Here is a 25,569-nt window from a genome sequence, read left to right on the forward strand (position 1 = left end):
GCTGAGGCCACTTACACCACACCAGGGCCTGTGGCTGCTGGCTGAGGCCAATTACACCACACCAGGGTCTGTGGCTCTTGCTCAGGCCACTTACACCACACCAGGGCCTGTGGCTGCTGGCTGAGGCCACTTACACCACAGCAAGGCCTGTTGCTCTTGCTCAGGCCACTCACATCACACCAGGCCCTGCGCTTCTGGCCGAGGCCATCTTCACCAAACCAGGCCCTGTGCTGCTTGCTGTGGCCACTTACACCACACCAGGGCCTGTGGCTGCTGGCTGAGGCCACCTACACCACACCAGGGCCTGTGGCTGCTGGCTGAGGCGACTTAAACCACACCAGGGCCCTTTTGCTGCTGGCTGAGGCCACTTACACCACACCAGTGCCTGTGGCTTCTGGCTGAGGCGACTTACACCACACCAGGGCCTGTGGCTGCTGGCTGAGGCCAATTACACCACACCAGGGTCTGTGGCTCTTGCTCAGGCCACTTACACCACACCAGGGCCTGTGGCTGCTGGCTGAGGCCACTTACACCACACCAAGGCCTGTTGCTCTTGCTCAGGCCACTCACATCACACCAGGCCCTGCGCTTCTGGCCGAGGCCATCTTCACCAAACCAGGCCCTGTGCTGCTTGCTGTGGCCATGTACAACACACCAGGCCCTGTGCTGGTCCCTGAGGCCATCTTCAACAATCCAGGGCCTGTGCTGTTGGATAAATGCCAAACTGAGCCTTTGGGTTAGGGTATTATGCAAACATGCAGGTATGGTTATAGGATTGTCTTCGTAACTTCAGGTACTTGCCACCTAATCACTTGAATCCATAAATTGAGACATTGTGCTGGAGCCAGCAGCTTACGGCCATACCACCCTGAGCACGCCCGACCTCGTCTGATCTCGGAAGCTAAGCAGGGCTGGGCTTGGTTAGTACTTGGATGGGAGACTGCCTGGGAATACCTGGTGCTGTAAGCCTTTCATTTTCATGTCATTGAACCGCTTTTGATCCAGAGAAGGGGTGTATTAAAAGACCAAAAGCAGCTGCCCATTAATGAGGGCACATTAACGACACTGCTTTTGGCTCTTTTCCAATGTCTTGTGCTGCTAGCTGATGCAACCTACACCACACAAGGGCCTGAGTGACCGGCTGGGGCCACTTACACCACATCAGGGCCTGTGGCTCTGGCTGAGGCCACTTACACCACACCAGGGCCTGTGGCTGCTGGCTGAGGCCACTTACACCACACCAGGGCCTGTGGCTGCTGGCTGAGGCCACCTACACCACACCAGGGCATTAGTTGCTATTGAGGCCAATTACACCACACCAGGGTCTGTGGCTCTTGCTCAGGCCACTTACACCACACCAGGGCCTGTGGCTCTTGCTCAGGCCACTTACACCACACCAGGGCCTGTGGCACTGGCTGAGGCCACTTACACCACACCAGGGCCTGTGGCTGCTGGCTGAGGCCACTTACACCACACCAGGGCCTGTGGCTGCTGGCTGAGGCCACCTACACCACACCAGGGCCTGTGGCTGCTGGCTGAGGCCACTTACACCACACCAGGGCCTGTGGCTGCTGGCTGAGGCCAATTACACCACACCAGGGTCTGTGGCTCTTGCTCAGGCCACTTACACCACACCAGGGCCTGTGGCTGCTGGCTGAGGCCACTTACACCACAGCAAGGCCTGTTGCTCTTGCTCAGGCCACTCACATCACACCAGGCCCTGCGCTTCTGGCCGAGGCCATCTTCACCAAACCAGGCCCTGTGCTGCTTGCTGTGGCCACTTACACCACACCAGGGCCTGTGGCTGCTGGCTGAGGCCACCTACACCACACCAGGGCCTGTGGCTGCTGGCTGAGGCGACTTAAACCACACCAGGGCCCTTTTGCTGCTGGCTGAGGCCACTTACACCACACCAGTGCCTGTGGCTTCTGGCTGAGGCGACTTACACCACACCAGGGCCTGTGGCTGCTGGCTGAGGCCAATTACACCACACCAGGGTCTGTGGCTCTTGCTCAGGCCACTTACACCACACCAGGGCCTGTGGCTGCTGGCTGAGGCCACTTACACCACACCAAGGCCTGTTGCTCTTGCTCAGGCCACTCACATCACACCAGGCCCTGCGCTTCTGGCCGAGGCCATCTTCACCAAACCAGGCCCTGTGCTGCTTGCTGTGGCCATGTACAACACACCAGGCCCTGTGCTGGTCCCTGAGGCCATCTTCAACAATCCAGGGCCTGTGCTGTTGGATAAATGCCAAACTGAGCCTTTGGGTTAGGGTATTATGCAAACATGCAGGTATGGTTATAGGATTGTCTTCGTAACTTCAGGTACTTGCCACCTAATCACTTGAATCCATAAATTGAGACATTGTGCTGGAGCCAGCAGCTTACGGCCATACCACCCTGAGCACGCCCGACCTCGTCTGATCTCGGAAGCTAAGCAGGGCTGGGCTTGGTTAGTACTTGGATGGGAGACTGCCTGGGAATACCTGGTGCTGTAAGCCTTTCATTTTCATGTCATTGAACCGCTTTTGATCCAGAGAAGGGGTGTATTAAAAGACCAAAAGCAGCTGCCCATTAATGAGGGCACATTAACGACACTGCTTTTGGCTCTTTTCCAATGTCTTGTGCTGCTAGCTGATGCAACCTACACCACACAAGGGCCTGAGTGACCGGCTGGGGCCACTTACACCACATCAGGGCCTGTGGCTCTGGCTGAGGCCACTTACACCACACCAGGGCCTGTGGCTGCTGGCTGAGGCCACTTACACCACACCAGGGCCTGTGGCTGCTGGCTGAGGCCACCTACACCACACCAGGGCCTGTGGCTGCTGGCTGAGGCCAATTACACCACACCAGGGCCTGTGGCACTGGCTGAGGCCACTTACACCACACCAGGGCCTGTGGCTCTTGCTCAGGCCACTTACACCACACCAGGGCCTGTGGCACTGGCTGAGGCCACTTACACCACACCAGGGCCTGTGGCTGCTGGCTGAGGCCACCTACACCACACCAGGGCCTGTGGCTGCTGGCTGAGGCCACTTACACCACACCAGGGCCCTTTTGCTGCTGGCTGAGGCCACTTACACCACACCAGTGCCTGTGGCTTCTGGCTGAGGCCACTTACACCACACCAGGGCCTGTGGCTGCTGGCTGAGGCCAATTACACCACACCAGGGTCTGTGGCTCTTGCTCAGGCCACTTACACCACACCAGGGCCTGTGGCACTGGCTGAGGCCACTTACACCACACCAGGGCCTGTGGCTGCTGGCTGAGGCCACTTACACCACACCAGGGCCTGTGGCTGCTGGCTGAGGCCACTTACACCACACCAGGGCCTGTGGCTGCTGGCTGAGGCCACCTACACCACACCAGGGCCTGTGGCTGCTGGCTGAGGCCACTTACACCACACCAGGGCCCTTTTGCTGCTGGCTGAGGCCACTTACACCACACCAGTGCCTGTGGCTGCTGGCTGAGGCGACTTACACCACACCAGGGCCTGTGGCTGCTGGCTGAGGCCACTTACACCACACCAAGGCCTGTTGCTCTTGCTCAGGCCACTCACTTCACACCAGGCCCTGCGCTTCTGGCCGAGGCCATCTTCACCAAACCAGGTCCTGTGCTGGTTCCTGAGGCCATCTTCAACAATCCAGGGCCTGTGCTGTTGGATAAATGCCAAACTGAGCCTTTGTTTAGGGTATTATGCAAACATGCAGGTATGGTTATAGGATTGTCTTCGTAACTTCAGGTACTTGCCACCTAATCACTTGAATCCATAAATTGAGACATTGTGCTGGAGCCAGCTGCTTACGGCCATACCACCCTGAGCACGCCCGACCTCGTCTGATCTCGGAAGCTAAGCAGGGCTGGGCTTGGTTAGTACTTGGATGGGAGACTGCCTGGGAATACCTGGTGCTGTAAGCCTTTCATTTTCATGTCATTGAACCGCTTTTGATCCAGAGAAGGGGTGTATTAAAAGACCAAAAGCAGCTGCCCATTAATGAGGGCACATTAACGACACTGCTTTTGGCTCTTTTCCAATGTCTTGTGCTGCTAGCTGATGCAACCTACACCACACAAGGGCCTGAGTGACCGGCTGGGGCCACTTACACCACATCAGGGCCTGTGGCTCTGGCTGAGGCCTCTTACACCACACCAGGGCCTGTGGCTGCTGGCTGAGGCCACTTACACCACACCAGGGCCTGTGGCTGCTGGCTGAGGCCACCTACACCACACCAGGGCCTGTGGCTGCTGGCTGAGGCCACTTACACCACACCAGGGCCTGTGGCACTGGCTGAGGCCACTTACACCACACCAGGGCCTGTGGCTCTTGCTCAGGCCACTTACACCACACCAGGGCCTGTGGCACTGGCTGAGGCCACTTACACCACACCAGGGCCTGTGGCTGCTGGCTGAGGCCACTTACACCACACCAGTGCCTGTGGCTGCTGGCTGAGGCCACCTACACCACACCAGGGCCTGTGGCTGCTGGCTGAGGCCACTTACACCACACCAGGGCCCTTTTGCTGCTGGCTGAGGCCACTTACACCACACCAGTGCCTGTGGCTTCTGGCTGAGGCGACTTACACCACACCAGGGCCTGTGGCTGCTGGCTGAGGCCACTTACACCACACCAAGGCCTGTTGCCCTTACTCAGGCCACTCACATCACACCAGGCCCTGCGCTTCTGGCCGAGGCCATCTTCACCAAACCAGGCCCTGTGCTGCTTGCTGTGGCCATGTACAACACACCAGGCCCTGTGCTGGTTCCTGAGGCCATCTTCAACAATCCAGGGCCTGTGCTGTTGGATAAATGCCAAACTGAGCCTTTGGGTTAGGGTATTATGCAAACATGCAGGTATGGTTATAGGATTGTCTTCGTAACTTCAGGTACTTGCCACCTAATCACTTGAATCCATAAATTGAGACATTGTGCTGGAGCCAGCAGCTTACGGCCATACCACCCTGAGCACGCCCGACCTCGTCTGATCTCGGAAGCTAAGCAGGGCTGGGCTTGGTTAGTACTTGGATGGGAGCCTGCCTGGGAATACCTGGTGCTGTAAGCCTTTCATTTTCATGTCATTGAACCGCTTTTGATCCAGAGAAGGGGTGTATTAAAAGACCAAAAGCAGCTGCCCATTAATGAGGGCACATTAACGACACTGCTTTTGGCTCTTTTCCAATGTCTTGTGCTGCTAGCTGATGCAACCTACACCACACAAGGGCCTGAGTGACCGGCTGGGGCCACTTACACCACATCAGGGCCTGTGGCTCTGGCTGAGGCCACTTACACCACACCAGGGCCTGTGGCTGCTGGCTGAGGCCACTTACACCACACCAGGGCCTGTGGCTGCTGGCTGAGGCCACCTACACCACACCAGGGCATTAGTTGCTATTGAGGCCAATTACACCACACCAGGGTCTGTGGCTCTTGCTCAGGCCACTTACACCACACCAGGGCCTGTGGCTCTTGCTCAGGCCACTTACACCACACCAGGGCCTGTGGCACTGGCTGAGGCCACTTACACCACACCAGGGCCTGTGGCTGCTGGCTGAGGCCACTTACACCACACCAGGGCCTGTGGCTGCTGGCTGAGGCCACCTACACCACACCAGGGCCTGTGGCTGCTGGCTGAGGCCACTTACACCACACCAGGGCCCTTTTGCTGCTGGCTGAGGCCACTTACACCACACCAGTGCCTGTGGCTTCTGGCTGAGGCGACTTACGCCACACCAGGGCCTGTGGCTGCTGGCTGAGGCCACTTACACCACACCAAGGCCTGTGGCTCTTGCTCAGGCCACTCACATCACACCAGGCCCTGCGCTTCTGGCCGAGGCCATCTTCACCAAACCAGGCCCTGTGCTGCTTGCTGTGGCCACTTACACCACACCAGGGCCTGTGGCTGCTGGCTGAGGCCACCTACACCACACCAGGGCCTGTGGCTGCTGGCTGAGGCGACTTAAACCACACCAGGGCCCTTTTGCTGCTGGCTGAGGCCACTTACACCACACCAGTGCCTGTGGCTGCTGGCTGAGGCCACTTACACCACACCAGGGCCTGTGGCTGCTGGCTGAGGCCAATTACACCACACCAGGGTCTGTGGCTCTTGCTCAGGCCACTTACACCACACCAGGGCCTGTGGCTGCTGGCTGAGGCCACTTACACCACAGCAAGGCCTGTTGCTCTTGCTCAGGCCACTCACATCACACCAGGCCCTGCGCTTCTGGCCGAGGCCATCTTCACCAAACCAGGCCCTGTGCTGCTTGCTGTGGCCACTTACACCACACCAGGGCCTGTGGCTGCTGGCTGAGGCCACCTACACCACACCAGGGCCTGTGGCTGCTGGCTGAGGCGACTTAAACCACACCAGGGCCCTTTTGCTGCTGGCTGAGGCCACTTACACCACACCAGTGCCTGTGGCTTCTGGCTGAGGCGACTTACACCACACCAGGGCCTGTGGCTGCTGGCTGAGGCCAATTACACCACACCAGGGTCTGTGGCTCTTGCTCAGGCCACTTACACCACACCAGGGCCTGTGGCTGCTGGCTGAGGCCACTTACACCACACCAAGGCCTGTTGCTCTTGCTCAGGCCACTCACATCACACCAGGCCCTGCGCTTCTGGCCGAGGCCATCTTCACCAAACCAGGCCCTGTGCTGCTTGCTGTGGCCATGTACAACACACCAGGCCCTGTGCTGGTCCCTGAGGCCATCTTCAACAATCCAGGGCCTGTGCTGTTGGATAAATGCCAAACTGAGCCTTTGGGTTAGGGTATTATGCAAACATGCAGGTATGGTTATAGGATTGTCTTCGTAACTTCAGGTACTTGCCACCTAATCACTTGAATCCATAAATTGAGACATTGTGCTGGAGCCAGCAGCTTACGGCCATACCACCCTGAGCACGCCCGACCTCGTCTGATCTCGGAAGCTAAGCAGGGCTGGGCTTGGTTAGTACTTGGATGGGAGACTGCCTGGGAATACCTGGTGCTGTAAGCCTTTCATTTTCATGTCATTGAACCGCTTTTGATCCAGAGAAGGGGTGTATTAAAAGACCAAAAGCAGCTGCCCATTAATGAGGGCACATTAACGACACTGCTTTTGGCTCTTTTCCAATGTCTTGTGCTGCTAGCTGATGCAACCTACACCACACAAGGGCCTGAGTGACCGGCTGGGGCCACTTACACCACATCAGGGCCTGTGGCTCTGGCTGAGGCCACTTACACCACACCAGGGCCTGTGGCTGCTGGCTGAGGCCACTTACACCACACCAGGGCCTGTGGCTGCTGGCTGAGGCCAATTACACCACACCAGGGCCTGTGGCACTGGCTGAGGCCACTTACACCACACCAGGGCCTGTGGCTCTTGCTCAGGCCACTTACACCACACCAGGGCCTGTGGCACTGGCTGAGGCCACTTACACCACACCAGGGCCTGTGGCTGCTGGCTGAGGCCACCTACACCACACCAGGGCCTGTGGCTGCTGGCTGAGGCGACTTACACCACACCAGGGCCCTTTTGCTGCTGGCTGAGGCCACTTACACCACACCAGTGCCTGTGGCTTCTGGCTGAGGCCACTTACACCACACCAGGGCCTGTGGCTGCTGGCTGAGGCCAATTACACCACACCAGGGTCTGTGGCTCTTGCTCAGGCCACTTACACCACACCAGGGCCTGTGGCACTGGCTGAGGCCACTTACACCACACCAGGGCCTGTGGCTGCTGGCTGAGGCCACTTACACCACACCAGGGCCTGTGGCTGCTGGCTGAGGCCACTTACACCACACCAGGGCCTGTGGCTGCTGGCTGAGGCCACCTACACCACACCAGGGCCTGTGGCTGCTGGCTGAGGCCACTTACACCACACCAGGGCCCTTTTGCTGCTGGCTGAGGCCACTTACACCACACCAGTGCCTGTGGCTGCTGGCTGAGGCGACTTACACCACACCAGGGCCTGTGGCTGCTGGCTGAGGCCACTTACACCACACCAAGGCCTGTTGCTCTTGCTCAGGCCACTCACTTCACACCAGGCCCTGCGCTTCTGGCCGAGGCCATCTTCACCAAACCAGGTCCTGTGCTGGTTCCTGAGGCCATCTTCAACAATCCAGGGCCTGTGCTGTTGGATAAATGCCAAACTGAGCCTTTGGGTTAGGGTATTATGCAAACATGCAGGTATGGTTATAGGATTGTCTTCGTAACTTCAGGTACTTGCCACCTAATCACTTGAATCCATAAATTGAGACATTGTGCTGGGGCCAGCAGCTTACGGCCATACCACCCTGAGCACGCCCGACCTCGTCTGATCTCGGAAGCTAAGCAGGGCTTGGCTTGGTTAGTACTTGGATGGGAGACTGCCTGGGAATACCTGGTGCTGTAAGCCTTTCATTTTCATGTCATTGAACCGCTTTTGATCCAGAGAAGGGGTGTATTAAAAGACCAAAAGCAGCTGCCCATTAATGAGGGCACATTAACGACACTGCTTTTGGCTCTTTTCCAATGTCTTGTGCTGCTAGCTGATGCCACCTACACCACACCAGGGCCTGAGTGACCGGCTGGGGCCACTTACACCACATCAGGGCCTGTGGCTCTGGCTGAGGCCACTTACACCACACCAGGGCCTGTGGCTGCTGGCTGAGGCCAGTTACACCACAACAGAGCCTGTGGCTGCTGGCTGAAGCCACTTACACCACACCAGGGCCTTAGTTGCTATTGAGGCCACTTACACCACACCAGGGCCTGTGGCTGCTGGCTGAGGCCACCTACACCACACCAGGGCCTGTGGCTGCTGGCTGAGGCGACTTACACCACACCAGGGCCCTTTTGCTGCTGGCTGAGGCCACTTACACCACACCAGTGCCTGTGTCTTCTAGCTGAGGCAACTTACACCACACCAGGGCCTGTGGCTGCTGGCTGAGGCCAATTACACCACACCAGGGTCTGTGGCTCTTGCTCAGGCCACTTACACCACACCAGGGCCTGTGGCACTGGCTGAGGCCACTTACACCACACCAGGGCCTGTGGCTGCTGGCTGAGGCCACTTACACCACACCAGGGCCTGTGGCTGCTGGCTGAGGCCACTTACACCACACCAGGGCCTGTGGCTGCTGGCTGAGGCCACCTACACCACACCAGGGCCTGTGGCTGCTGGCTGAGGCCACTTACACCACACCAGGGCCCTTTTGCTGCTGGCTGAGGCCACTTACACCACACCAGTGCCTGTGGCTTCTGGCTGAGGCGACTTACACCACACCAGGGCCTGTGGCTGCTGGCTGAGGCCACTTACACCACACCAAGGCCTGTTGCTCTTGCTCAGGCCACTCACATCACACCAGGCCCTGCGCTTCTGGCCGAGGCCATCTTCACCAAACCAGGCCCTGTGCTGCTTGCTGTGGCCATGTACAACACACCAGGCCCTGTGCTGGTTCCTGAGGCCATCTTCAACAATCCAGGGCCTGTGCTGTTGGATAAATGCCAAACTGAGCCTTTGGGTTAGGGTATTATGCACACATGCAGGTATTGTTATAGGATTGTCTTCGTAACTTCAGGTACTTGCCACCTAATCACTTGAATCCATAAATTGAGACATTGTGCTGGAGCCAGCAGCTTACGGCCATACCACCCTGAGCACGCCCGACCTCGTCTGATCTCGGAAGCTAAGCAGGGCTGGGCTTGGTTAGTACTTGGATGGGAGACTACCTGGGAATACCTGGTGCTGTAAGCCTTTCATTTTCATGTCATTGAACCGCTTTTGATCCAGAGAAGGGGTGTATTAAAAGACCAAAAGCAGCTGCCCATTAATGAGGGCACATTAACGACACTGCTTTTGGCTCTTTTCCAATGTCTTGTGCTGCTAGCTGATGCAACCTACACCACACAAGGGCCTGAGTGACCGGCTGGGGCCACTTACACCACATCAGGGCCTGTGGCTCTGGCTGAGGCCACTTACACCACACCAGGGCCTGTGGCTGCTGGCTGAGGCAACTTACACCACACCAGGGCCTGTGGCTGCTGGCTGAGGCCACCTACACCACACCAGGGCATTAGTTGCTATTGAGGCCAATTACACCACACCAGGGTCTGTGGCTCTTGCTCAGGCCACTTACACCACACCAGGGCCTGTGGCTCTTGCTCAGGCCACTTACACCACACCAGGGCCTGTGGCACTGGCTGAGGCCACTTACACCACACCAGGGCCCTTTTGCTGCTGGCTGAGGCCACTTACACCACACCAGTGCCTGTGGCTTCTGGCTGAGGCGACTTACACCACACCAGGGCCTGTGGCTGCTGGCTGAGGCCACTTACACCACACCAAGGCCTGTTGCTCTTGCTCAGGCCACTCACATCACACCAGGCCCTGCGCTTCTGGCCGAGGCCATCTTCACCAAACCAGGCCCTGTGCTGCTTGCTGTGGCCATGTACAACACACCAGGCCTTGTGCTGGTTCCTGAGGCCATCTTCAACAATCCAGGGCCTGTGCTGTTGGATAAATGCCAAACTGAGCCTTTGGGTTAGGGTATTATGCAAACATGCAGGTATGGTTATAGGATTGTCTTCGTAACTTCAGGTACTTGCCACCTAATCACTTGAATCCATAAATTGAGACATTGTGCTGGAGCCAGCAGCTTACGGCCATACCACCCTGAGCACGCCCGACCTCGTCTGATCTCGGAAGCTAAGCAGGGCTGGGCTTGGTTAGTACTTGGATGGGAGACTGCCTGGGAATACCTGGTGCTGTAAGCCTTTCATTTTCATGTCATTGAACCGCTTTTGATCCAGAGAAGGGGTGTATTAAAAGACCAAAAGCAGCTGCCCATTAATGAGGGCACATTAACGACACTGCTTTTGGCTCTTTTCCAATGTCTTGTGCTGCTAGCTGATGCAACCTACACCACACAAGGGCCTGAGTGACCGGCTGGGGCCACTTACACCACATCAGGGCCTGTGGCTCTGGCTGAGGCCACTTACACCACACCAGGGCCTGTGGCTGCTGGCTGAGGCCACTTACACCACACCAGGGCCTGTGGCTGCTGGCTGAGGCCACCTACACCACACCAGGGCATTAGTTGCTATTGAGGCCAATTACACCACACCAGGGTCTGTGGCTCTTGCTCAGGCCACTTACACCACACCAGGGCCTGTGGCTCTTGCTCAGGCCACTTACACCACACCAGTGCCTGTGGCACTGGCTGAGGCCACTTACACCACACCAGGGCCTGTGGCTGCTGGCTGAGGCCACTTACACCACACCAGGGCCTGTGGCTGCTGGCTGAGGCCACCTACACCACACCAGGGCCTGTGGCTGCTGGCTGAGGCCACTTACACCACACCAGGGCCCTTTTGCTGCTGGCTGAGGCCACTTACACCACACCAGTGCCTGTGGCTTCTGGCTGAGGCGACTTACACCACACCAGGGCCTGTGGCTGCTGGCTGAGGCCACTTACACCACACCAAGGCCTGTGGCTCTTGCTCAGGCCACTCACATCACACCAGGCCCTGCGCTTCTGGCCGAGGCCATCTTCACCAAACCAGGCCCTGTGCTGCTTGCTGTGGCCACTTACACCACACCAGGGCCTGTGGCTGCTGGCTGAGGCCACCTACACCACACCAGGGCCTGTGGCTGCTGGCTGAGGCGACTTAAACCACACCAGGGCCCTTTTGCTGCTGGCTGAGGCCACTTACACCACACCAGTGCCTGTGGCTTCTGGCTGAGGCGACTTACACCACACCAGGGCCTGTGGCTGCTGGCTGAGGCCAATTACACCACACCAGGGTCTGTGGCTCTTGCTCAGGCCACTTACACCACACCAGGGCCTGTGGCTGCTGGCTGAGGCCACTTACACCACACCAAGGCCTGTTGCTCTTGCTCAGGCCACTCACATCACACCAGGCCCTGCGCTTCTGGCCGAGGCCATCTTCACCAAACCAGGCCCTGTGCTGCTTGCTGTGGCCATGTACAACACACCAGGCCCTGTGCTGGTCCCTGAGGCCATCTTCAACAATCCAGGGCCTGTGCTGTTGGATAAATGCCAAACTGAGCCTTTGGGTTAGGGTATTATGCAAACATGCAGGTATGGTTATAGGATTGTCTTCGTAACTTCAGGTACTTGCCACCTAATCACTTGAATCCATAAATTGAGACATTGTGCTGGAGCCAGTAGCTTACGGCCATACCACCCTGAGCACGCCCGACCTCGTCTGATCTCGGAAGCTAAGCAGGGCTGGGCTTGGTTAGTACTTGGATGGGAGACTACCTGGGAATACCTGGTGCTGTAAGCCTTTCATTTTCATGTCATTGAACCGCTTTTGATCCAGAGAAGGGGTGTATTAAAAGACCAAAAGCAGCTGCCCATTAATGAGGGCACATTAACGACACTGCTTTTGGCTCTTTTCCAATGTCTTGTGCTGCTAGCTGATGCAACCTACACCACACAAGGGCCTGAGTGACCGGCTGGGGCCACTTACACCACATCAGGGCCTGTGGCTCTGGCTGAGGCCACTTACACCACACCAGGGCCTGTGGCTGCTGGCTGAGGCCACTTACACCACACCAGGGCCTGTGGCTGCTGGCTGAGGCCAATTACACCACACCAGGGCCTGTGGCACTGGCTGAGGCCACTTACACCACACCAGGGCCTGTGGCTCTTGCTCAGGCCACTTACACCACACCAGGGCCTGTGGCACTGGCTGAGGCCACTTACACCACACCAGGGCCTGTGGCTGCTGGCTGAGGCCACCTACACCACACCAGGGCCTGTGGCTGCTGGCTGAGGCGACTTACACCACACCAGGGCCCTTTTGCTGCTGGCTGAGGCCACTTACACCACACCAGTGCCTGTGGCTTCTGGCTGAGGCCACTTACACCACACCAGGGCCTGTGGCTGCTGGCTGAGGCCAATTACACCACACCAGGGTCTGTGGCTCTTGCTCAGGCCACTTACACCACACCAGGGCCTGTGGCACTGGCTGAGGCCACTTACACCACACCAGGGCCTGTGGCTGCTGGCTGAGGCCACTTACACCACACCAGGGCCTGTGGCTGCTGGCTGAGGCCACTTACACCACACCAGGGCCTGTGGCTGCTGGCTGAGGCCACTTACACCACACCAGGGCCTGTGGCTGCTGGCTGAGGCCACTTACACCACAGCAGGGCCCTTTTGCTGCTAGCTGAGGCCACTTACACCACACCAGTGCCTGTGGCTGCTGGCTGAGGCGACTTACACCACACCAGGGCCTGTGGCTGCTGGCTGAGGCCACTTACACCACACCAAGGCCTGTTGCTCTTGCTCAGGCCACTCACTTCACACCAGGCCCTGCGCTTCTGGCCGAGGCCATCTTCACCAAACCAGGTCCTGTGCTGGTTTCTGAGGCCATCTTCAACAATCCAGGGCCTGTGCTGTTGGATAAATGCCAAACTGAGCGTTTGGGTTAGGGTATTATACAAACATGCAGGTATGGTTATAGGATTGTCTTCGTAACTTCAGGTACTTGCCACCTAATCACTTGAATCCATAAATTGAGACATTGTGCTGGGGCCAGCAGCTTACGGCCATACCACCCTGAGCACGCCCGACCTCGTCTGATCTCGGAAGCTAAGCAGGGCTGGGCTTGGTTAGTACTTGGATGGGAGACTGCCTGTGAATACCTGTTGCTGTAAGCCTTTCATTTTCATGTCATTGAACCGCTTTTGATCCAGAGAAGGGGTGTATTAAAAGACCAAAAGCAGCTGCCCATTAATGAGGGCACATTAACGACACTGCTTTTGGCTCTTTTCCAATGTCTTGTGCTGCTAGCTGATGCCACCTACAACACACCAGGGCCTGAGTGACCGGCTGGGGCCACTTACACCACATCAGGGCCTGTGGCTCTGGCTGAGGCCACTTACACCACACCAGGGCCTGTGGCTGCTGGCTGAGGCCAGTTACACCACAACAGAGCCTGTGGCTGCTGGCTGAAGCCACTTACACCACACCAGGGCCTTAGTTGCTATTGAGGCCACTTACACCACACCAGGGCCTGTGGCTGCTGGCTGAGGCCACCTACACCACACCAGGGCCTGTGGCTGCTGGCTGAGGCCACTTACACCACACCAGGGCCCTTTTGCTGCTGGCTGAGGCCACTTACACCACACCAGTGCCTGTGTCTTCTAGCTGAGGCAACTTACACCACACCAGGGCCTGTGGCTGCTGGCTGAGGCCACTTACACCACACCAGGGCCCTTTTGCTGCTGGCTGAGGCCACTTACACCACACCAGTGCCTGTGGCTTCTGGCTGAGGCGACTTACACCACACCAGGGTCTGTGGCTCTTGCTCAGGCCACTTACACCACACCAGGGCCTGTGGCACTGGCTGAGGCCACTTACACCACACCAGGGCCTGTGGCTGCTGGCTGAGGCCACTTACACCACACCAGTGCCTGTGGCTGCTGGCTGAGGCCACTTACACCACACCAGGGCCTGTGGCTGCTGGCTGAGGCCACTTACACTACACCAGGGCCCTTTTGCTGCTGGCTGAGGCCACTTACACCACACCAGTGCCTGTGGCTTCTGGCTGAGGCGACTTACACCACACCAGGGCCTGTGGCTGCTGGCTGAGGCCACTTACACCACACCAAGGCCTGTTGCTCTTGCTCAGGCCACTCACATCACACCAGGCCCTGCGCTTCTGGCCGAGGCCATCTTCACCAAACCAGGCCCTGTGCTGCTTGCTGTGGCCATGTACAACACACCAGGCCCTGTGCTGGTCCCTGAGGCCATCTTCAACAATCCAGGGCCTGTGCTGTTGGATAAATGCCAAACTGAGCCTTTGTTTAGGGTATTATGCAAACATGCAGGTATGGTTATAGGATTGTCTTCGTAACTTCAGGTACTTGCCACCTAATCACTTGAATCCATAAATTGAGACATTGTGCTGGAGCCAGCAGCTTACGGCCATACCACCCTGAGCACTCCCGACCTCGTCTGATCTCGGAAGCTAAGCAGGGCTGGGCTTGGTTAGTACTTGGATGGGAGACTACCTGGGAATACCTGGTGCTGTAAGCCTTTCATTTTCATGTCATTGAACCGCTTTTGATCCAGAGAAGGGGTGTATTAAAAGACCAAAAGCAGCTGCCCATTAATGAGGGCACATTAACGACACTGCTTTTGGCTCTTTTCCAATGTCTTGTGCTGCTAGCTGATGCAACCTACACCACACAAGGGCCTGAGTGACCGGCTGGGGCCACTTACACCACATCAGGGCCTGTGGCTCTGGCTGAGGCCACTTACACCACACCAGGGCCTGTGGCACTGGCTGAGGCCACTTACACCACACCAGGGCCTGTGGCTCTTGCTCAGGCCACTTACACCACACCAGGGCCTGTGGCACTGGCTGAGGCCACTTACACCACACCAGGGCCTGTGGCTGCTGGCTGAGGCCACTTACACCACACCAGGGCCTGTGGCTGCTGGCTGAGGCCACTTACACCACACCAGGGCCTGTGGCTGCTGGCTGAGGCCACCTACACCACACCAGGGCCTGTGGCTGCTGGCTGAGGCCACTTACACCACACCAGGGCCCTTTTGCTGCTGGCTGAGGCCACTTACACCACACCAGTGCCTGTGGCTTCTGGCTGAGGCCACTTACACCACACCAGGGCCTGTGGCTGCTGGCTGAGGCCACTTACACCACACCAAGGCCTGTTGCTCTTACTCAGGCCACTCACATCACACCAGGCCCTGCGCTTCTGGCCGAGGCCATCTTCACCAAACCAGGACCTGTGCTGCTTGCTGTGGCCATGTACAACACACCAGGCCCTGTGCTGGTTCCTGAGGCCATCTTCAACAATCCAGGGCCTGTGCTGTTGGATAAATGCCAAACTGAGCCTTTGGGTTAGGGTATTATGCAAACATGCAGGTATGGTTATAGGATTGTCTTCGTAACTTCAGGTACTTGCCACCTAATCACTTGAATCCATAAATTGAGACATTGTGCTGGAGCCAGCAGCTTACGGCCATACCACCCTGAGCACGCCCGACCTCGTCTGATCTCGGAAGCTAAGCAGGGCTGGGCTTGGTTAGTACTTGGATGGGAGACTACCTGGGAATACCTGGTGCTGTAAGCCTTTCATTTTCATGTCATTGAACCGCTTTTGATCCAGAGAAGGGGTGTATTAAAAGACCAAAAGCAGCTGCCCATTAATGAGGGCACATTAACGACACTGCTTTTGGCTCTTTTCCAATGTCTTGTGCTGCTAGCTGATGCAACCTACACCACACAAGGGCCTGAGTGACCGGCTGGGGCCACTTACACCACATCAGGGCCTGTGGCTCTGGCTGAGGCCACTTACACCACACCAGGGCCTGTGGCTGCTGGCTGAGGCCACTTACACCACACCAGGGCCTGTGGCTGCTGGCTGAGGCCACCTACACCACACCAGGGCATTAGTTGCTATTGAGGCCAATTACACCACACCAGGGTCTGTGGCTCTTGCTCAGGCCACTTACACCACACCAGGGCCTGTGGCTCTTGCTCAGGCCACTTACACCACACCAGGGCCAGTGGCACTGGCTGAGGCCACTTACACCACACCAGGGCCTGTGGCTGCTGGCTGAGGCCACTTACACCACACCAGGGCCCTTTTGCTGCTGGCTGAGGCCACTTACACCACACCAGTGCCTGTGGCTTCTGGCTGAGGCGACTTACACCACACCAGGGCCTGTGGCTGCTGGCTGAGGCCACTTACACCACACCAAGGCCTGTGGCTCTTGCTCAGGCGACTCACATCACACCAGGCCCTGCGCTTCTGGCCGAGGCCATCTTCACCAAACCAGGCCCTGTGCTGCTTGCTGTGGCCACTTACACCACACCAGGGCCTGTGGCTGCTGGCTGAGGCCACCTACACCACACCAGGGCCTGTGGCTGCTGGCTGAGGCGACTTAAACCACACCAGGGCCCTTTTGCTGCTGGCTGAGGCCACTTACACCACACCAGTGCCTGTGGCTTCTGGCTGAGGCGACTTACACCACACCAGGGCCTGTGGCTGCTGGCTGAGGCCAATTACACCACACCAGGGTCTGTGGCTCTTGCTCAGGCCACTTACACCACACCAGGGCCTGTGGCTGCTGGCTGAGGCCACTTACACCACACCAAGGCCTGTTGCTCTTGCTCAGGCCACTCACATCACACCAGGCCCTGCGCTTCTGGCCGAGGCCATCTTCACCAAACCAGGCCCTGTGCTGCTTGCTGTGGCCATGTACAACACACCAGGCCCTGTGCTGGTCCCTGAGGCCATCTTCAACAATCCAGGGCCTGTGCTGTTGGATAAATGCCAAACTGAGCCTTTGGGTTAGGGTATTATGCAAACATGCAGGTATGGTTATAGGATTGTCTTCGTAACTTCAGGTACTTGCCACCTAATCACTTGAATCCATAAATTGAGACATTGTGCTGGAGCCAGCAGCTTACGGCCATACCACCCTGAGCACGCCCGACCTCGTCTGATCTCGGAAGCTAAGCAGGGCTGGGCTTGGTTAGTACTTGGATGGGAGACTGCCTGGGAATACCTGGTGCTGTAAGCCTTTCATTTTCATGTCATTGAACCGCTTTTGATCCAGAGAAGGGGTGTATTAAAAGACCAAAAGCAGCTGCCCATTAATGAGGGCACATTAACGACACTGCTTTTGGCTCTTTTCCAATGTCTTGTGCTGCTAGCTGATGCAACCTACACCACACAAGGGCCTGAGTGACCGGCTGGGGCCACTTACACCACATCAGGGCCTGTGGCTCTGGCTGAGGCCACTTACACCACACCAGGGCCTGTGGCTGCTGGCTGAGGCCACTTACACCACACCAGGGCCTGTGGCTGCTGGCTGAGGCCACCTACACCACACCAGGGCCTGTGGCTGCTGGCTGAGGCCAATTACACCACACCAGGGCCTGTGGCACTGGCTGAGGCCACTTACACCACACCAGGGCCTGTGGCTCTTGCTCAGGCCACTTACACCACACCAGGGCCTGTGGCACTGGCTGAGGCCACTTACACCACACCAGGGCCTGTGGCTGCTGGCTGAGGCCACCTACACCACACCAGGGCCTGTGGCTGCTGGCTGAGGCCACTTACACCACACCAGGGCCCTTTTGCTGCTGGCTGAGGCCACTTACACCACACCAGTGCCTGTGGCTTCTGGCTGAGGCCACTTACACCACACCAGGGCCTGTGGCTGCTGGCTGAGGCCAATTACACCACACCAGGGTCTGTGGCTCTTGCTCAGGCCACTTACACCACACCAGGGCCTGTGGCACTGGCTGAGGCCACTTACACCACACCAGGGCCTGTGGCTGCTGGCTGAGGCCACTTACACCACACCAGGGCCTGTGGCTGCTGGCTGAGGCCACTTACACCACACCAGGGCCTGTGGCTGCTGGCTGAGGCCACCTACACCACACCAGGGCCTGTGGCTGCTGGCTGAGGCCAATTACACCACACCAGGGCCCTTTTGCTGCTGGCTGAGGCCACTTACACCACACCAGTGCCTGTGGCTTCTGGCTGAGGCGACTTACACCACACCAGGGCCTGTGGCTGCTGGCTGAGGCCACTTACACCACACCAAGGCCTGTGGCTCTTGCTCAGGCCACTCACATCACACCAGGCCCTGCGCTTCTGGCCGAGACCATCTTCACCAAACCAGGCCCTGTGCTGCTTGCTGTGGCCACTTACACCACACCAGGGCCTGTGGCTGCTGGCTGAGGCCACCTACACCACACCAGGGCCTGTGGCTGCTGGCTGAGGCGACTTAAACCACACCAGGGCCCTTTTGCTGCTGGCTGAGGCCACTTACACCACACCAGTGCCTGTGGCTTCTGGCTGAGGCGACTTACACCACACCAGGGCCTGTGGCTGCTGGCTGAGGCCAATTACACCACACCAGGCTCTGTGGCTCTTGCTCAGGCCACTTACACCACACCAGGGCCTGTGGCACTGGCTGAGGCCACTTACACCACACCAGGGCCTGTGGCTGCTGGCTGAGGCCACTTACACCACACCAGGGCCTGTGGCTGCTGGCTGAGGCCACCTACACCACACCAGGGCCTGTGGCTGCTGGCTGAGGCCACTTACACCACACCAGGGCCTTTTTGCTGCTGGCTGAGGCCACTTACACCACACCAGTGCCTGTGGCTTCTGGCTGAGGCAACTTACACCACACCAGGGCCTGTGGCTGCTGGCTGAGGCCACTTACACCACACCAAGGCCTGTTGCTCTTGCTCAGGCCACTCACATCACACCAGGCCCTGCGCTTCTGGCCGAGGCCATCTTCACCAAACCAGGCCCTGTGCTGCTTGCTGTGGCCATGTACAACACACCAGGCCCTGTGCTGGTCCCTGAGGCCATCTTCAACAATCCAGGGCCTGTGCTGTTGGATAAATGCCAAACTGAGCCTTTGTTTAGGGTATTATGCAAACATGCAGGTATGGTTATAGGATTGTCTTCGTAACTTCAGGTACTTGCCACCTAATCACTTGAATCCATAAATTGAGACATTGTGCTGGAGCCAGCAGCTTACGGCCATACCACCCTGAGCACGCCCGACCTCGTCTGATCTCGGAAGCTAAGCAGGGCTGGGCTTGGTTAGTACTTGGATGGGAGACTGCCTGGGAATACCTGGTGCTGTAAGCCTTTCATTTTCATGTCATTGAACCGCTTTTGATCCAGAGAAGGGGTGTATTAAAAGACCAAAAGCAGCTGCCCATTAATGAGGGCACATTAACGACACTGCTTTTGGCTCTTTTCCAATGTCTTGTGCTGCTAGCTGATGCAACCTACACCACACAAGGGCCTGAGTGACCGGCTGGGGCCACTTACACCACATCAGGGCCTGTGGCTCTGGCTGAGGCCACTTACACCACACCAGGGCCTGTGGCTGCTGGCTGAGGCCACCTACACCACACCAGGGCCTGTGGCTGCTGGCTGAGGCCAATTACACCACACCAGGGCCTGTGGCACTGGCTGAGGCCACTTACACCACACCAGGGCCTGTGGCTCTTGCTCAGGCCACTTACACCACACCAGGGCCTGTGGCACTGGCTGAGGCCACTTACACCACACCAGGGCCTGTGGCTGCTGGCTGAGGCCACTTACACCACACCAGGGCCTGTGGCTGCTGGCTGAGGCCACTTACACCACACCAGGGCCTGTGGCTGCTGGCTGAGGCCACTTACACCACACCAGGGCCCTTTTGCTGCTGGCTGAGGCCACTTACACCACACCAGTGCCTGTGGCTTCTGGCTGAGGCGACTTACACCACACCAGGGCCTGTGGCTGCTGGCTGAGGCCACTTACACCACACCAAGGCCTGTTGCTCTTGCTCAGGCCACTCACATCACACCAGGCCCTGCGCTTCTGGCCGAGGCCATCTTCACCAAACCAGGCCCTGTGCTGCTTGCTGTGGCCATGTACAACACACCAGGCCCTGTGCTTGTTCCTGAGGCCATCTTCAACAATCCAGGGCCTGTGCTGTTGGATAAATGCCAAACTGAGCCTTTGGGTTAGGGTATTATGCAAACATGCAGGTATGGTTATAGGATTGTCTTCGTAACTTCAGGTACTTGCCACCTAATCACTTGAATCCATAAATTGAGACATTGTGCTGGAGCCAGCAGCTTACGGCCATACCACCCTGAGCACGCCCGACCTCGTCTGATCTCGGAAGCTAAGCAGGGCTGGGCTTGGTTAGTACTTGGATGGGAGACTGCCTGGGAATACCTGGTGCTGTAAGCCTTTCTTTTTCATGTCATTGAACCGCTTTTGATCCAGAGAAGGGGTGTATTAAAAGACCAAAAGCAGCTGCCCATTAATGAGGGCACATTAACGACACTGCTTTTGGCTCTTTTCCAATGTCTTGTGCTGCTAGCTGATGCAACCTACACCACACAAGGGCCTGAGTGACCGGCTGGGGCCACTTACACCACATCAGGGCCTGTGGCTCTGGCTGAGGCCACTTACACCACACCAGGGCCTGTGGCTGCTGGCTGAGGCCACTTACACCACACCAGGGCCTGTGGCTGCTGGCTGAGGCCACCTACACCACACCAGGGCATTAGTTGCTATTGAGGCCAATTACACCACACCAGGGTCTGTGGCTCTTGCTCAGGCCACTTACACCACACCAGGGCCTGTGGCTCTTGCTCAGGCCACTTACACCACACCAGGGCCTGTGGCACTGGCTGAGGCCACTTACACCACACCAGGGCCTGTGGCTGCTGGCTGAGGCCACTTACACCACACCAGGGCCTGTGGCTGCTGGCTGAGGCCACCTACACCACACCAGGGCCTGTGGCTGCTGGCTGAGGCCACTTACACCACACCAGGGCCCTTTTGCTGCTGGCTGAGGCCACTTACACCACACCAGTGCCTGTGGCTTCTGGCTGAGGCGACTTACACCACACCAGGGCCTGTGGCTGCTGGCTGAGGCCACTTACACCACACCAAGGCCTGTGGCTCTTGCTCAGGCCACTCACATCACACCAGGCCCTGCGCTTCTGGCCGAGGCCATCTTCACCACACCAGGGCCTGTGCTGCTTGCTGTGGCCACTTACACCACACCAGGGCCTGTGGCTGCTGGCTGAGGCCACCTACACCACACCAGGGCCTGTGGCTGCTGGCTGAGGCGACTTAAACCACACCAGGGCCCTTTTGCTGCTGGCTGAGGCCACTTACACCACACCAGTGCCTGTGGCTTCTGGCTGAGGCGACTTACACCACACCAGGGCCTGTGGCTGCTGGCTGAGGCCAATTACACCACACCAGGGTCTGTGGCTCTTGCTCAGGCCACTTACACCACACCAGGGCCTGTGGCTGCTGGCTGAGGCCACTTACACCACACCAAGGCCTGTTGCTCTTGCTCAGGCCACTCACATCACACCAGGCCCTGCGCTTCTGGCCGAGGCCATCTTCACCAAACCAGGCCCTGTGCTGCTTGCTGTGGCCATGTACAACACACCAGGCCCTGTGCTGGTCCCTGAGGCCATCTTCAACAATCCAGGGCCTGTGCTGTTGGATAAATGCCAAACTGAGCCTTTGGGTTAGGGTATTATGCAAACATGCAGGTATGGTTATAGGATTGTCTTCGTAACTTCAGGTACTTGCCACCTAATCACTTGAATCCATAAATTGAGACATTGTGCTGGAGCCAGCAGCTTACGGCCATACCACCCTGAGCACGCCCGACCTCGTCTGATCTCGGAAGCTAAGCAGGGCTGGGCTTGGTTAGTACTTGGATGGGAGACTACCTGGGAATACCTGGTGCTGTAAGCCTTTCATTTTCATGTCATTGAACCGCTTTTGATCCAGAGAAGGGGTGTATTAAAAGACCAAAAGCAGCTGCCCATTAATGAGGGCACATTAACGACACTGCTTTTGGCTCTTTTCCAATGTCTTGTGCTGCTAGCTGATGCAACCTACACCACACAAGGGCCTGAGTGACCGGCTGGGGCCACTTACACCACATCAGGGCCTGTGGCTCTGGCTGAGGCCACTTACACCACACCAGGGCCTGTGGCTGCTGGCTGAGGCCACTTACACCACACCAGGGCCTGTGGCTGCTGGCTGAGGCCACCTACACCACACCAGGGCATTAGTTGCTATTGAGGCCAATTACACCACACCAGGGTCTGGGGCTCTTGCTCAGGCCACTTACACCACACCAGGGCCTGTGGCTCTTGCTCAGGCCACTTACACCACACCAGGGCCTGTGGCACTGGCTGAGGCCACTTACACCACACCAGGGCCTGTGGCTGCTGGCTGAGGCCACTTACACCACACCAGGGCCTGTGGCTGCTGGCTGAGGCCACCTACACCACACCAGGGCCTGTGGCTGCTGGCTGAGGCCACCTACACCACACCAGGGCCTGTGGCTGCTGGCTGAGGCCACTTACACCACACCAGGGCCCTTTTGCTGCTGGCTGAGGCCACTTACACCACACCAGTGCCTGTGGCTTCTGGCTGAGGCGACTTACACCACACCAGGGCCTGTGGCTGCTGGCTGAGGCCACTTACACCACACCAAGGCCTGTGGCTCTTGCTCAGGCCACTCACATCACACCAGGCCCTGCGCTTCTGGCCGAGGCCATCTTCACCAAACCAGGCCCTGTGCTGCTTGCTGTGGCCACTTACACCACACCAGGGCCTGTGGCTGCTGGCTGAGGCCACCTACACCACACCAGGGCCTGTGGCTGCTGGCTGAGGCGACTTAAACCACACCAGGGCCCTTTTGCTGCTGGCTGAGGCCACTTACACCACACCAGTGCCTGTGGCTGCTGGCTGAGGCCACTTACACCACACCAGGGCCTGTGGCTGCTGGCTGAGGCCAATTACACCACACCAGGGTCTGTGGCTCTTGCTCAGGCCACTTACACCACACCAGGGCCTGTGGCTGCTGGCTGAGGCCACCTACACCACACCAGGGCCTGTGGCTGCTGGCTGAGGCCACTTACACCACACCAGGGCCCTTTTGCTGCTGGCTGAGGCCACTTACACCACACCAGTGCCTGTGGCTTCTGGCTGAGGCGACTTACACCACACCAGGGTCTGTGGCTCTTGCTCAGGCAAGTTACATCACAACAGGGCCTGTGGCTGCTGCCTGAGGCCACATACACCACACCAGGGCCTTAGTTGCTACTGAGGCCAATTACACCACACCAGGGTCTGTGGCTCTTGCTCAGGCCACTTACACCACACCAGGGCCTGTGGCACTGGCTGAGGCCACTTACACCACACCAGGGCCTGTGGCTGCTGGCTGAGGCCACTTACACCACACCAGGGCCTGTGGCTGCTGGCTGAGGCCACCTACACCACACCAGGGCCTGTGGCTGCTGGCTGAGGCGACTTACACCACACCAGGGCCCTTTTGCTGCTGGCTGAGGCCACTTACACCACACCAGTGCCTGTGGCTTCTGGCTGAGGCTACTTACACCACACCAGGGCCTGTGGCTGCTGGCTGAGGCCAATTACACCACACCAGGGCCTGTGGCTCTTGCTCAGGCCACTTACACCACACCAGGGCCTGTGGCACTGGCTGAGGCCACTTACACCACACCAGGGCCTGTGGCTGCTGGCTGAGGCCACTTACACCACACCAGGGCCTGTGGCTGCTGGCTGAGGCCACTTACACCACACCAGGGCCTGTGGCTGCTGGCTGAGGCCACCTACACCACACCAGGGCCTGTGGCTGCTGGCTGAGGCCACTTACACCACACCAGGGCCCTTTTGCTGCTGGCTGAGGCCACTTACACCACACCAGTGCCTGTGGCTTCTGGCTGAGGCGACTTACACCACACCAGGGCCTGTGGCTGCTGGCTGAGGCCACTTACACCACACCAAGGCCTGTTGCTCTTGCTCAGGCCACTCACATCACACCAGGCCCTGCGCTTCTGGCCGAGGCCATCTTCACCAAACCAGGCCCTGTGCTGCTTGCTGTGGCCATGTACAACACACCAGGCCCTGTGCTGGTTCCTGAGGCCATCTTCAACAATCCAGGGCCTGTGCTGTTGGATAAATGCCAAACTGAGCCTTTGGGTTAGGGTATTATGCAAACATGCAGGTATGGTTATAGGATTGTCTTCGTAACTTCAGGTACTTGCCACCTAATCACTTGAATCCATAAATTGAGACATTGTGCTGGAGCCAGCAGCTTACGGCCATACCACCCTGAGCACGCCCGACCTCGTCTGATCTCGGAAGCTAAGCAGGGCTGGGCTTGGTTAGTACTTGGATGGGAGACTGCCTGGGAATACCTGGTGCTGTAAGCCTTTCCTTTTCATGTCATTGAACCGCTTTTGATCCAGAGAAGGGGTGTATTAAAAGACCAAAAGCAGCTGCCCATTAATGAGGGCACATTAACGACACTGCTTTTGGCTCTTTTCCAATGTCTTGTGCTGCTAGCTGATGCAACCTACACCACACAAGGGCCTGAGTGACCGGCTGGGGCCACTTACACCACATCAGGGCCTGTGGCTCTGGCTGAGGCCACTTACACCACACCAGGGCCTGTGGCTGCTGGCTGAGGCCACTTACACCACACCAGGGCCTGTGGCTGCTGGCTGAGGCCACCTACACCACACCAGGGCCTGTGGCTGCTGGCTGAGGCCAATTAAACCACACCAGGGCCTGTGGCACTGGCTGAGGCCACTTACACCACACCAGGGCCTGTGGCTCTTGCTCAGGCCACTTACACCACACCAGGGCCTGTGGCACTGGCTGAGGCCACTTACACCACACCAGGGCCTGTGGCTGCTGGCTGAGGCCACTTACACCACACCAGGGCCTGTGGCTGCTGGCTGAGGCCACTTACACCACACCAGGGCCTGTGGCTGCTGGCTGAGGCCACCTACACCACACCAGGGCCTGTGGCTGCTGGCTGAGGCCACTTACACCACACCAGGGCCCTTTTGCTGCTGGCTGAGGCCACTTACACCACACCAGTGCCTGTGGCTTCTGGCTGAGGCGACTTACACCACACCAGGGCCTGTGGCTGCTGGCTGAGGCCACTTACACCACACCAAGGCCTGTTGCTCTTACTCAGGCCACTCACATCACACCA

General features: G+C 58.1%; 15 non-coding genes and 2 pseudogenes across 15 annotated transcripts; all 17 read left to right on the top strand.

Moving 5' to 3' along the window:
- The first annotated feature begins 850 nt into the window (after nt 1–850).
- Nucleotides 851–969, top strand: LOC146675803 (5S ribosomal RNA). The gene has a single exon (XR_014910942.1). It is a non-coding gene; the product is annotated as a 5S ribosomal RNA (ribosomal RNA).
- A 1,415-nt stretch (nt 970–2,384) lies between these two features.
- LOC146675804 (5S ribosomal RNA) lies at nt 2,385–2,503 on the top strand. Its single transcript, XR_014910943.1, has one exon. It is a non-coding gene; the product is annotated as a 5S ribosomal RNA (ribosomal RNA).
- A 1,301-nt stretch (nt 2,504–3,804) lies between these two features.
- On the top strand, nt 3,805–3,923 carry LOC146675805 (5S ribosomal RNA). The gene has a single exon (XR_014910944.1). It is a non-coding gene; the product is annotated as a 5S ribosomal RNA (ribosomal RNA).
- Nucleotides 3,924–4,945: 1,022 nt separating this feature from the next.
- Nucleotides 4,946–5,064, top strand: LOC146675806 (5S ribosomal RNA). Its single transcript, XR_014910774.1, has one exon. It is a non-coding gene; the product is annotated as a 5S ribosomal RNA (ribosomal RNA).
- Nucleotides 5,065–6,878: 1,814 nt separating this feature from the next.
- Nucleotides 6,879–6,997, top strand: LOC146675807 (5S ribosomal RNA). The gene has a single exon (XR_014910945.1). It is a non-coding gene; the product is annotated as a 5S ribosomal RNA (ribosomal RNA).
- A 1,262-nt stretch (nt 6,998–8,259) lies between these two features.
- LOC146675808 (5S ribosomal RNA) lies at nt 8,260–8,378 on the top strand (annotated as a pseudogene).
- Nucleotides 8,379–9,600: 1,222 nt separating this feature from the next.
- On the top strand, nt 9,601–9,719 carry LOC146675809 (5S ribosomal RNA). The gene has a single exon (XR_014911152.1). It is a non-coding gene; the product is annotated as a 5S ribosomal RNA (ribosomal RNA).
- A 900-nt stretch (nt 9,720–10,619) lies between these two features.
- LOC146675810 (5S ribosomal RNA) lies at nt 10,620–10,738 on the top strand. The gene has a single exon (XR_014910946.1). It is a non-coding gene; the product is annotated as a 5S ribosomal RNA (ribosomal RNA).
- Nucleotides 10,739–12,155: 1,417 nt separating this feature from the next.
- On the top strand, nt 12,156–12,274 carry LOC146675811 (5S ribosomal RNA). Its single transcript, XR_014911163.1, has one exon. It is a non-coding gene; the product is annotated as a 5S ribosomal RNA (ribosomal RNA).
- Nucleotides 12,275–13,536: 1,262 nt separating this feature from the next.
- LOC146675812 (5S ribosomal RNA) lies at nt 13,537–13,655 on the top strand (annotated as a pseudogene).
- Nucleotides 13,656–14,917: 1,262 nt separating this feature from the next.
- LOC146675813 (5S ribosomal RNA) lies at nt 14,918–15,036 on the top strand. Its single transcript, XR_014910920.1, has one exon. It is a non-coding gene; the product is annotated as a 5S ribosomal RNA (ribosomal RNA).
- Nucleotides 15,037–15,978: 942 nt separating this feature from the next.
- Nucleotides 15,979–16,097, top strand: LOC146675814 (5S ribosomal RNA). The gene has a single exon (XR_014911174.1). It is a non-coding gene; the product is annotated as a 5S ribosomal RNA (ribosomal RNA).
- A 1,337-nt stretch (nt 16,098–17,434) lies between these two features.
- On the top strand, nt 17,435–17,553 carry LOC146675815 (5S ribosomal RNA). Its single transcript, XR_014910947.1, has one exon. It is a non-coding gene; the product is annotated as a 5S ribosomal RNA (ribosomal RNA).
- A 1,977-nt stretch (nt 17,554–19,530) lies between these two features.
- Nucleotides 19,531–19,649, top strand: LOC146675816 (5S ribosomal RNA). The gene has a single exon (XR_014910948.1). It is a non-coding gene; the product is annotated as a 5S ribosomal RNA (ribosomal RNA).
- Nucleotides 19,650–20,631: 982 nt separating this feature from the next.
- Nucleotides 20,632–20,750, top strand: LOC146675817 (5S ribosomal RNA). The gene has a single exon (XR_014910949.1). It is a non-coding gene; the product is annotated as a 5S ribosomal RNA (ribosomal RNA).
- Nucleotides 20,751–22,167: 1,417 nt separating this feature from the next.
- Nucleotides 22,168–22,286, top strand: LOC146675818 (5S ribosomal RNA). The gene has a single exon (XR_014911186.1). It is a non-coding gene; the product is annotated as a 5S ribosomal RNA (ribosomal RNA).
- A 2,373-nt stretch (nt 22,287–24,659) lies between these two features.
- LOC146675819 (5S ribosomal RNA) lies at nt 24,660–24,778 on the top strand. The gene has a single exon (XR_014910950.1). It is a non-coding gene; the product is annotated as a 5S ribosomal RNA (ribosomal RNA).
- The last annotated feature ends 791 nt before the right edge of the window (nt 24,779–25,569 follow it).

The sequence above is a fragment of the Rhamphochromis longiceps genome, linkage group LG3, assembly GCF_057381845.1.
Source record: "Rhamphochromis longiceps isolate RC_006_pf linkage group LG3, R_longiceps_female_GT1.1, whole genome shotgun sequence".
In the NCBI taxonomy this organism is placed as follows: domain Eukaryota; kingdom Metazoa; phylum Chordata; class Actinopteri; order Cichliformes; family Cichlidae; genus Rhamphochromis; species Rhamphochromis longiceps.